General features: G+C 54.0%; 1 long non-coding RNA gene across 1 annotated transcript; it reads right to left on the minus strand.

Moving 5' to 3' along the window:
* Nucleotides 1–578: 578 nt before the first annotated feature.
* LOC144324345 (uncharacterized) lies at nucleotides 579–10163 on the minus strand. Its single transcript, XR_013389887.1, has 3 exons — nucleotides 2848–10163; nucleotides 1308–1516; nucleotides 579–917 (listed from the first exon to the last, which is right to left on the minus strand). It is a non-coding gene; the product is annotated as an uncharacterized LOC144324345 (long non-coding RNA).
* Between the last annotated feature and the right edge of the window lie 2136 nt (nucleotides 10164–12299).

Below are 12299 nucleotides of genomic sequence, written 5' to 3' on the forward strand. Positions count from 1 at the left end.
CCAGGAAGAGCCGGGAAGAGACGCGGGTCACCGGCGTTTCTACAGAGCGGGGGGCAGGAAAGCATTGTGCTGGGCCCCGATTCTTCCCAAGAGACTGGTCAAGGTCCCAGGAAGTGCTAAACAGGCGCCAGCGGCCACCGGGCCTTCTGATTACCACTCTCCACACTCTCCGTGGGTTGTTGGTCGAGAGAAAGAAAGGTCTTCCTGTCTCTTAAAAATTCTAGAAGAAACATTTTCTTTTTTAGATTTTATGATTTATTTGGTGGGGGGGAGAGAGCATGCGCAGCAGAGGGGCGAGGGGTAGAGGGCGAAGCAGACCCCTGGCTGCGCAGGGGGCCCCACACAGGGTTCCATCCTGGGGCTTTGGGACCATGACCCAAGCTGAAGGCAGACGCCCAACCCCTGAGCCCCCCCCGGCCCTGGGGATCTGGGTGCTGCAGGGGGTTAAACATCCGACTCTTGGTTCAGGCTCAGGTCACAACCTCAGGCCTCAGGGTTGTGGGATGGAGCCCCTGGCAGGGCTCTGTTCTGATGCAGCCGTCCCTCTGCCCCTCCGCCCCCCACCCCCCACCCCCCACCCCGGCACTCTCACCTTCTCTCTCTCCTAAATAAATCTTTTAAAAATAAAAGCATGGGGCAGCCCGGGGGGCTCAGCAGTTTAGCGCCGCCTTCAGCCCAGGGCCTGATCCTGGAGACCTGGGATCGAGTCCCACGTCGGGCTCCCTGGGTGGAGCCTGCTTCTCCCTCTGCCTGTGTCTCTGCCTCTCTGTGTCTCTCGTGAATAAATAAATAAATAAAATCTTTTAACAACTCTTTAACTGTCCCCGCGGTGACCGCGCCAGCTTGGCCGGGCGCTTGGCCAGCAGGACCTGGGCGGAGCCGGGGCCGCGGAGAACGGCGACTCCGGGTTTCCACGTCTGCAAAAGAGAACAATACTCAGGACACGCATGACCTGAAGGACGAGGGTGGTGTCCAGGCCCAGGTGCGGGCCAACCCCGCGCCGTCGCCTCCCGCTGCCCCAACCCCCCGCCGGACCCCGCGAGCAGGAGGCCCTTCCAAAACCCGCGGGCCTGGCACTGCCGCCGCAGCTCCGGTGCCACCGCCAGGCCTTGTGTCCTCGTCGCTCCAAGCCCACGAGGACGAGCTGCTCCCCTGCTCCCTCCGCCTTTGCTGCGCTAGGCCCTCGTTTTAGGCTTCACCCCAAGTTCTGGGCCCCCCCGAGGGCTCCCCACTGCGTTTCACCCCAGTAGCTAGGGGGCAGGCCCAGAGCTTCCCAAAAGATTGTGCAAGTGCGCCTCTTACCCTACCTTCTCTTTCACTGATGCCATCTACCGCCGGGACGTCCTGATGATGCCCTCTCCCAGCAGCGGAGGCTCCTCTCCCAACTCAAGCCGGCCACCCCGTCTGCACCACTTCCTTCCGCAGCCCCGTGCAGGCTCAAGGACATTTTCAACTACCGTGGCTGTGTCACTCGGTGTTTCTGAACACGTATGTCAGGGGGCTAATCTGGATGGATCTGCATCAAGAAACTCCATTAAGCCAATTTAATTTTTGATCCACTTCCTATGCTATGTATTTCCATTTTATTGTAATTATTTTCCCTAGGATCCAGTCTCTTCTCTATATATTTTATAATGGAGACTTCTTTTTTTTTTTAATTTTTATTTATTTATGATAGTCACACAGAGAGAGAGAGAGAGGCAGAGACATAGGCAGAGGGAGAAGCAGGCTCCATGCACCGGGAGCCCGACGTGGGATTCGATCCCGGGTCTCCAGGATCGCGCCCTGGGCCAAAGGCAGGCGCCAAACCGCTGCGCCACCCAGGGATCCCTAATGGAGACTTCTTAGTCAATTTTTGGTTAATTTCTAATTTTAGCAACGTAGCTTCTGCTCTCGAGGTCTCCTGGGGCTACTAGACCTACTAGATTCAAATTTCCTGGCTAGAATTTCGATTTAAACTTGACACTTGGGCAGCCCGGGTGGCTCCGCGGTTTAGCGCCGCCTTCGGCCCAGCCCCTGATCCTAGAAACCCAGGATCGAGTCCCCGGTCGGGCTCCCTGCATGGAGCCTGCCTCTCCCTCCGCCTGTGTCTCTGCCTCTTTCTCTCTCTCTCTGTGTCTCATGAATAAATAAATAAAATCTTTAAGAAAAAAATCTTGAAACTGAAACAAAAAATAAATAAATAAAATAAACTTGGTCAAAATTTCATTCTTCCATCAATCTTTAATGATGCGTGGTTTTAACAGATTTGAATTTTACAAGAACTATTTCTACCAGTAATACTCATTATAAACTGAATAGAGGCCAACAGTTTATATTTAATTCTTTGGTTCTTCCAAAACACAGAAAACAGTGATCAATTCTCTGCTGATAACTTAAGGTTTTCTCTGAAGGGTAAGGACAATCTGTGCTTGAGGTCAAGTTCCTGCTAAGACACAGGATGCGCCTGGGGAGATGTACAAATACTAATTTTGCAAAATGTGACTCGGGGAGTTCCGTATCTAGTGATGATCTGGGTCCCCAAACCTCAGGGCTAGAGAAGTGGGCCGTCTTCTGACGAGAATACTTGGACTCTTCCGGGCCTCTGCACCAAGCAGAATTACGGATCTTCTTCTGTGTAAACTGGATGCTCCCCGACCCTCTAGACCTTGCTACCCCAAGGAGAGGTGAACTCAAAGAAGAACTCTTACGATGGAAGGAAAAAGATCTTTGTCTCCCAGTCCAGACGAACAAGCCTAAATCATCTGCTCACGGCTTTTCTCTGGGTCTCACTCTGGTTCCTCCCACTGGCTCTCAATTAGGGGCTGATATTCGGGCACCCCCCTCCGTGGCTGGGCTCTTACTAACCAGTCTCGGGGCTGGCCTGGCAAAAATGAGCCACACCGGGGCGAATGCGAACGACAGCGTCCTGTGGGAACTGGAGCTTCTGACTTGGGCTCTCCCTCCCAGGAAGGCAGGGCTGAGTCCATCCACATTTGCAGAAGGCCCTGATTACCCCCAGAGCAGTCCAAGTCACAGGCAAGGACGATTGTCCTCTTGGTCCACGGTAACTTGAAACAGCAGCAGCACAGGAACTTTGCATCGTAGGACGAGCTGGAGCGTATCGTTAGACATACACGAACCAGATCTCGGTGAATCTTCAGAGAAAGGAGGCAACTTTGGTTTTACTCATGTGAGTCACACCAGAACTCTCGGAATCCCTGGATCTTCCACTGCCAATTTCAACTCAGACCTGAACTCAGCCCTTCACCAATTCTCCCCGAATGATGGATGTCAAACTCATTAAAGCTCAAATATTATGGTTATTTTTGTCAAATTTGGGGAGGAAATAAGCAGGCAGTTTCTCTCCCACACTATGGGATTTTAAGATTCTTAGGAATTATTCATTCCTCCCCAATTCCTCTCTTTGCGTGTATGTGTGTACTTTATGTACTTCCAAGTTTTAATTCCAGTATCATTAACGTACAATGTTATATTAGTCTCAGGTGTACAATAGAGGGTTCGGTAATTCTAAACATGACCTAGGGCTCCTCAAGGTAAGTGTCCTCCTAATCCCCTTCACCTAGCTCACCCACGCCACCCCCCCCTTCCCTCTGGTAACCTCCACTTAATTCTCTATAGTTAGGAGTCTGTTGTTTCTGCTTGTTTCCCAGACTTCCCTCTAATTTGTTATGTTAATGCTGGTCTCTCTTAAGGGCTTTTTTGGTTTGTTTTGAAAGACTGAATATTACCCAGGTCATATTCAGGTAACGTATTTTAGGGGCTCACGGTAAAGTTTACAATAGCAGAGAGCTCTGTGGTTTTCTTGGCTCAGTCCTTATGGCCCCGCTGTCTTTATTATTTCATTTATGTCTCCAGGTAACATCTAGAATGGAAAGTAGGTCTCAGGTAGTAGCAATGCTGGCATTGGAAACCAACCAACCAACCAACCTTGAAACTTAAAAACGCAAAACTAGGTGTGGCACTGTAAAAGGTACTTATGGAGGCCTTCAATCCTAGGAAGATCTGACTGAAGAAATAATACAAAATATAGATCATTTGCTTTTATTAGGTTCATTTTAATAAAGTGTATAAGAGTTTGCAACTCAAAACAATTATTCAGAAAAACTATCAAATACATGAGATAGATCACACGACGAGTGCAATAACAGAAATCCAGAAGTCTGCGAATAGGAGGTATTGCAAAAACTGTGAAGATTGACTTTACGAATGTCTTTCTCCCTTCCTTTCCATGTCCACAGCCCATGGGATTACATGCACATACTGTTTTCTGCGGTCTGTTGACCTCAGGGTTCCTTGTAGCTGGGTCAACTCCCTCGTTCAGTGAACTCAAAATGTCTTGCCAGCAGAGGAGTTCACCTCTCGTCCATGGAATGAGCATTGTCCTCGGCCTTTATTTGGTTTCTGCGCCCTAACAAATGACATCAAACACTTTCTCTTTCAAAGGAATGTCTTGCAGGCCTTGTGCTGGTCTGGTCTCTACTGCCAGTCCAACCCCACACATGAGCCAGGGGTTCAGGCCAAACCCTACTGAGTTTCATCCTCGTGGATGAGAAGAGCGTACTTAACTGTGGGAACAGGCTAAGGCTATGGCTGACTTTTCCCACCATTACCTAGAACAACTCCAGGTCTCTGAGTTGTTGGCAAATGGGACTGAGTTTACTCAGGCCAACTACCTATTGTCACCACTTGCTATTCTTTGGATGCCTTCATAAGGAGGTCTTAACACCATGGCAGAAAGTATGAGGACGGACAGACAGACAGACACACACACACACACGCGTGCGCCTCTCCAATCACAATCCTCAAACAGGAGGCTTCGGTAGACTCAGAGAATACAATGATTTGCCATTTCAGAGTGAAAAGGCTACACTGCCTTCTCTTACTTCCAAAGTCTCACTTTAACTGACATTGTTAGACACCATTTCTGCAAACAAACAAAAACAAAAACAAAACAAAAACACGACGACAAAAACCAGTTCTGCAATTCTCCGCCGAAAGGAATCCCACAGACCCCTTTAATACGTATACGCGGTCCCATCACAATGCAATGCACATTTCAGGAACACAACATTGTATTATAAACGCACAACAGCGTCACCCACGTTGAGACCGCTGGGAAGGCGCTCGGGCTAAATGTCTCACAGAATCACTGAGTTCTGGGAATACTGGAGTAGGCCCCAGTGTGCTGGGTAGCAGTCGGCCGTCTTTGCAAGCCCTTCTGGAGCCCCTTCACACCTGAACTTTCCCCTGCACTCGGGGCGCACCGAGCCCGTGTCAGGTCACGGTGGAGAGATGCCTTTGGGCTGTGTCTCCGGAGTAAGGCTGGACCCCTGCCAACCTCGCTTCGTCTGCTCTTCTAGTCCGTAAGGAGCGGGAAGGTGAGCCATTCAGCTTACTTGGAGTTCCTCCAGGGTGGTGAGATTATCACGGGTCGGGCTGGAACTTAGGAAGAAACTGTTTACAGTAACAAAGGCACATAGAAATTACCATGATCATCCAGTCATGCCTCTCATTCATCCTCTTGGTGGTGTGGCCATAGTGGGGGAATGTTAGTGGGGAAACCAAGTGGGAACGGGAACAAGAGGAGCCAGGAAGGCCTGCAGGAGCAGAGAAGCCGCAGGGGAGAGCTGCGTCGGCAACGTTTTAGGGACGGGACGTTGGATACCACACGGGAGGCCTGTTGGCTAATAAAGGTCAAGGTTCAAATGAGGCAGGTAGGACTGGAAGTCGGAGAGCAAGGTGACCCCTGGGGAATCAAGACATAGCCAGGGTGGATTCTCACATCTAAGCTGAGGCAGCTAGGTATTTTCAGCAACCTGGAAAACTTATTTTATAGCAAAAGAGCATAGAAACAATTCCCAACCAGATACTACTTTATTTTATTTTATTTTATTTTCAAGCATCTTGAAGTCTTCAAGTGAACGTCACAAGTTTGCAAGTGTTGATGGTTTAAAAAAAACAAGAAACAAAAACTACAAGGAGGAGTTGACAAAGGCATTGAAAAATGAGGAATTTAAATTACATGATTCCATTTAAAATCTTCACGTTTACTCCATGAGGCAGGATTGGAGGATTAGAACCCCGGGGGTGACTATGGGCATTTACAAAAGTGCTTCTACCTCCTTAGAAGCTGCGGTCTTCCCAGCAGCTCTCCTACGTCCCTTTTATCAAAATAATCCAAGTTCCAGATTTCTCAGATAAAAATGCATCTATGCGACCAGCAGCCATTCCAGAGTTGACTGGCATGTATTCTTGAAATTCAATTCCACAGACACAGCATGGAATAACATTTTTCTTTATTCACCCGAGCGACTCCATTTTAAGTTGTATCCTTCCTGCTAGAGAATGGGTTGGAGCTCACCCTTCTCCAGTTTCCTATAAAATTTCCTATGTGGGAAAATGAATACAAATCATACGATCCATGTTCTGATGACCTTTCTTTATAGAAGCAAACACAGCATGATTGAATTAATATTGGCAGATCACTCTGGTGATCACATTTAAGTAAAACTGAAAACTGCTACTTTGAGTCAGTGAAATGTCCACCAAACAGTTTAAAACACTGATGTTCATGTATTCTAAATTTACTAAATAAATAATGGGCCAATAAGATGCTGGTATTTTTTCTGGAAGGTTTAAACAAACAAACAAACAAAAGTCGGTTGTCAGATTAAACTGAGACCAAACATGGGGACGTGGACAGGTGCACACCAGTCGACACATAGGAAATTTCCAACTCAATGATAACTGAGCCCAAAATGAAACTGAATTTATGACCTAGATTCCCTTAGGTCCTGCCCAGCTTCTGCTTCTGCCTCGTTTTGTTCCAATTAACAAGGATTGGGAGCCTAACGGGCCGTATGTGAACTCAAGGTAAATATTTTCCACCACACATAATGTAACTTCATTAATTCAATGGTGTCGCTGGTCAATTAACACAGATTCTTTAAAAGAGTTCTTCAGCGCGCGTTGTGCTTCAATGCTTTATGTCTAAATATATTCCGGCTCATTGCACTCCACTGAAATGCAAAGGCACAAGTTCTTGCATCCCCATCAGATGTGTAGAGCAAATAACACAGAAAACTAAGAGGTGTAGCATTTTGTTGACTATATATCCTCTTTTTCTCTTTAATGTTAACCTGTTGCGGTATAGTTGTTGGAAACATGCATTTGCTAATTTAAAGCACCCTGAGCACCCCTAAATCCCTTAACACTAAATTTTCTAGAATTCCAGATTCAGGATGGCCTCTGGCAAGAATATTTTATCTTTAAATGATGCTTTTACCCTATATGATCCAAAGATCGATGCAGAATTTACTAGTTATTAGCTAATACGTAAGGTAGTATAGTCAAAATTTTTTCATGCTTCACTCAGCCCACGCGTGACAAATGATTCAACTCTGTGATTAAAATCACCATGATTTTACTGATTTTACCTGGAGAGCTAAAATGGATACTTGATTAGGAAGAAGCAATTAAATAGCCAAAGGAAGGACCTTTTGCAGGCTGTTACAGAGGCAATCCTGAATTTTTGGAAGAGTGAGTGAGAATGGCCTTCCCCTTGAAGAGTTCCTGACTTGGGGTAAGAACTCTCCCCGAATGTTCCTATCCTCTCAGCGCCTGCCTTGGGGGGCTTTACTTGATAACGACCAAGGTTAGAGTGTGGGGTGCAAAGTTCCATATGCATGAGCCCAGACTATTTATCCAACTGGAGAGATGATTTTTGCATCCACTGTTACACAAAATAATTAGAAATAATCACCGGGAGAAAAGCAACCTCTGCGAAGGAACATTTAACATTCCCCAGAGGGAAAGAGTGTCGTGGTCGGAACCTCACTTGGAAGACCATTGCTGAGAGCCCTGATCCAGTGCCGATTATTTAAGTTTATCTTTTAACCTGGACATTTGAAATAGGTGGAGGCCGAACTAGAAAAAGTCTTGTGAAGTTGCTGTTCATGTCCTACCCCTAAGATGCCACCGATTGAAAGAGTATGACCCCTCATCAACTGCGATCAAGTCTGGCATTCTGGCTTGATTCTTGGACGAATTTCCAATTCTTGAATCCTTAACCTGGTTGGGTGAGCAACTCTCCCGACTCCTGCAGCGACTGGAGACATCGCTGACGTCAACGACAAGTCACCGGGAGCTTTCAGGCTGAAACATGGTGCAGCAGCTCCTCCCACGAGGTTGAACTTCGTCAGCAGAGATGTTCCCGTGGAGACACCGAAGTCTCACCTTAAGGCACTAATAACAAAGGCCGCGGAAGCAGCCGGGCGGCCAGATCTTGCCCGGAATAGAAGACCTTGCAAACACACAAGTCAGTCGCCCACCTGGCCTACCTGGACGTCTCCAGAGGATGGGGGATCAGAACGTTTGCAGGGATCGCGGACTCGGCTCCTTACTCTTCTCCCAACTGATTTATGGGTCTCAGATTTTTCCTCAAGGGGCGGCGGAGAAAGGGGGCAAGGAATGGGCAAGCACCCACAAGCCGATCTCATCTGGAGCCGAGTCTCGAGCCGCATCCCACGGTGGCAGGTGGCAGGTGGCAGGTGGCATGCTCAGGCCTGAGGGTCTAGGTACGTTATCGCTGAGACCACGTGCCCAGGGGTTAGAGCCGCCACAAGGTGCTCTTTTCTAATGTTCTGAGGGAAAGAGCATAATTAATTTTTTAAGACCGTGCAAAGGGAATTTGTTAATAGCAAATTTTGGAGGAAATAAAAGAATCTCCGAAACCTCAGTTTCGGCAGAATTTTCCCACACCTTCCAACGAATTCGATCTCGCCACAAGACGCGACTAAGTAAAAACAGGAGCTGCGACAGGCCAGGAGCCTGATGCCAGGAAATGAGGGGCCGTGGAGGTAGGCGGAGGGAGGCCGGCTGGACCCGGGGAAATGCTCTCTGGCACACGCGTGCACGTGCACACGCACCTGTGCACTCACAGGGATTTAACAAGCACGGGTGTGCGAAGGCTCAGCACTGGCACACTTCGACAGAAGGAAAGGATCTGACGCCCGTTACACACCCGCACTCACTCACGTGTGAGGCCAGCCTGGCTCGCAGGGCCACGCGCTCCCCGGGCTCCCGGTGGGGCTGCTGGTTTTACAGGAACGACTGGTGTGGGCAGGACCCGCGGCCCTGGGCTTGCACGGGCCCCTTGCACCTCCTCGGGCCATGTCCCCTTCACCAAGCATCACACCGGGTCCCCAAGGGTGGACCTTGAGTCCTTGGGCCACAGTCACCGGGGACCCGCAGGACCAGAACCTGGGGGAGCCTGGCCCCTTTGGGGTTGGGGGGGACGCCTTCCCAGACTTCAACAGTTGGGGGGCGGAGAGAGCAGAGTTCTGGGCGCAGGCAGAGGTGAGGTGCCCGGAGGTCCGAAATCTGCATCCACAAGGGAAATGATCATAACTTACGGGGGTTCCACTGAGTGTCACTGTCACTGGGGTCACTGGCCGCGTGGAACTGGAGGCTGCTGGGCCGCCCCACCTCTTCTGGTGGGGGGGAGTCAGCTGTGAGGTCGGGGCTCGGGGACCCCGTCTATTCTGGGGAGGGTCAGCTGTGAGGCCGGGGCTCCCCGCCTGTTCCCGGCTCAGCTGCAAGGTCTGGGCTCGGTGGGGGCCATCTCTTCTGGGGGGTCAGCTGCAAGGGTCGAGGCTCAGGGGACCCCGCGTCTCCTGGGGGTCAGCTGCGAGGTCGGGGCTCGGGGCTGCCCGCATCTTCAGGGGTCAGCTGCGAGGTCGGAGCTCGGGGACCCCGTGTCTTCTGGGGGGTCAGCTGCAAGGTTAGGGCTCCCTGTGTGTTCCGGGGTCAGCTGCGAGGTCGGGGCCGGGGACCCCGTCTATTCTGGGGGGTCAGCTGCGAGGGTCGAGGCTCAGGGGACCCCGCGTCTCCTGGGAGTCAGCTGCAAAGTCGGGGCTCAGGGGGCCCCGTCTCTTCTGGGGGGTCAGCTGTAAGGGTGAGCTGCGAGGCCGGGGCTCGGGGACCCGCGTGTTCCGGGGTCAGCTGCGAGGTCGGGGCTCGGGGGACCCCGTGCCTTCTGGGGGGCCGGCCGCGAGGTCGGGGCTCCGCAGCGCCCTAGGGCCTCTGGCGGCCCGACCTCGCAGGGAAGGGCGCTAGGGCGAAGGGGTCGGCGGGCAGCTCCGCGGTCCTGGCGGGCGGGGCGCCGGGCGGAGCCACAACGGTGCAGGCGGCGAGGGGCTGCGCGTCGGGGCCGTAGTGTCGCGAGTACTTGCGCAGCGCCTGCGGGCGGGAGGGCCGGCCGTCGGGGGGGGGCCCCGGCTCCGGGGGGGGCGCGGGGCAGGCGCCGTCGGGGGGCGCGGGGGGCGCGGGCGGCGGGGCGGGGCCGGGGGGCGCGGCGCGGTCGGGGCCGGGGCCGGGGCGCGGGGGCCCCTCGGCCGGGGGGGTGGGGGCGGCGGCGGCGCGGGCCTGCGCGGGGGGCTCCGGCTCCTCCAGGCTCTTCTTCTTGCTGAAGGGGGCGCGCAGGAACACGTCGGGCTCCTCGGGCGGGGCCGGGGCCGGGGTCGGGGCCGGGGTCGGGGCCGCGCCCGCCCTGCACACAAACGGGGCCCTGGAGAAAATGTCCAGGCCCGGCGCGGGCGCCCGGCAGCTCTTGAACGGGGCGGTGGCGAACACGTCGGGCTCCGCGCAGCCCGCGGCCGCCGGCTGCTCCAGGCCCGGGAAGGGCGCCCGGCCCACCTGGCCCACCTGGCCCACCTGGACGGCCCGGCCTGCCTGGCCTACTGGGCCTGCCTGGACTGCCCGGCCCGCCTGGCCCACTTGGGCCGCCGGACCTACCTGGCCCGACCAGCCCACCTGGCCCGCCTGACCTACCTGGCCCACCTGGCCTACCTGGCCCAACCAGCCCACCTGGCCTACCTGGTCCGCCTGGCCCACCTGGCCTGCCTGGCTTGCGCAGCCTACCTGGCCTACTTGGCCCACCTGGCCCGCTTGGGCCGCCTGGCCTACCTGGCTCACCTGGCCCACCTGGCCCACCCGGCCCGCGCCCAGCTCCCGAGCGAGGGGCCCCACGCCGCCCGGCCTCCCCTGCGGGCCCTTGCAGCCGTCGTCCTCCTCCTCGGACTCCAGGAGCGGCCGGGAGCCACTGCAGTCCAGCACGTCCCCCTCCAGGTCCGTGCCCTCCTCCTCGCTGCTGTGGAATGAACTGTTGCTCGAAGGGCCGTCGCGGGCCAGGGAGTCCGACTCCAGGCTGCGCTGGGCGCCGGGCGCTCCCGAGGCCTCTGGGTGCAGGGGGGCGCCTCTGCCGGCCGCCGGCTCCTTAAAGTGCTCTACGGTTAGGACTGGGCGGGGGTTGGGCTCTCTCTGGAGACCTAGGGAAGCACAAAGGGCAGCATTAAGGCACAGGTCACGTCAGCTCTCCCTGGACACGCAACGGCAACGCGCGGCGGACACATCGGGGGCCAAATAATAAAGGTGGAAATGGAAAAAGGAAAAACGGAAACAAAAAGTCAGGCAAGGAAACGGCACACAAACCGGAACACGAGCAACCACCGCCTCACACTTTGGAACAGGACGCGCACGGTGTGCGGGACAGGAGATGAGGGTGTAGACACACGCACGTCAGCACAAGGACACGATGCCCCGCGCGCTGGCACCGCCACCCGTCTACCTGGCACTGGCTCGCGTGGGCTGCAGGCCCAGTCCCTCGTCTCCACACGCGCCTCGGCACCTCCGGGGTACGCAGAGATGCTCAGGACGGGGACAAATGCGACCGCCCCCGGGGTGGCCTGCCCCCTGCCTGCCCCTGAGGACGCGGCCCAGCCCCGCCGCCCGGGCTGCTCCGGAGGTCAGGCCGCCCCAGCGCTGGCCAAGAGCAGCGAGCGCCCCCCGGGCCCGGACCGAGGGCGCTTCGGGGGCCCTGCCAGCTCCCGTCACGTCCAGCCCCTCCGCTGGAGCGGCCCTGGGGTCCTGCTCGGGTTTGGCTTCGGTTTTCTAAGTTAGCAAACATCTCCTCTGCTTAAGCGCATCTATCATAAGGCTCTTCAAGCAGATGGAGTCACATCCGTGGGTAGTGACGGAAACTTCCGCAAACTCTACTAAGCTCGTCTACTTCTGGCGACACAGAGGGAGCTCGGGGGCCCTGGCTTTTCAAATCAAATAGACAATTACCAGAATGCGAGAGAGCTTACCTTCCAAGAAACATTAGCAGGTTAGAAGTAGGTCATTGGGCACATGTTAGCAAGAGGGCAGGAAAAAGGCATAAGTAACTAGGCAAGAAGAATCCAGAGAAAGGGTGGCTGGGGGTAAAGGCGTCATTTCATCCTGGGGTTCCCAACCCA

The sequence above is a fragment of the Canis aureus genome, chromosome 11 (genome assembly GCF_053574225.1).
Source record: "Canis aureus isolate CA01 chromosome 11, VMU_Caureus_v.1.0, whole genome shotgun sequence".
NCBI classification, from domain to species: Eukaryota; Metazoa; Chordata; class Mammalia; order Carnivora; family Canidae; genus Canis; species Canis aureus.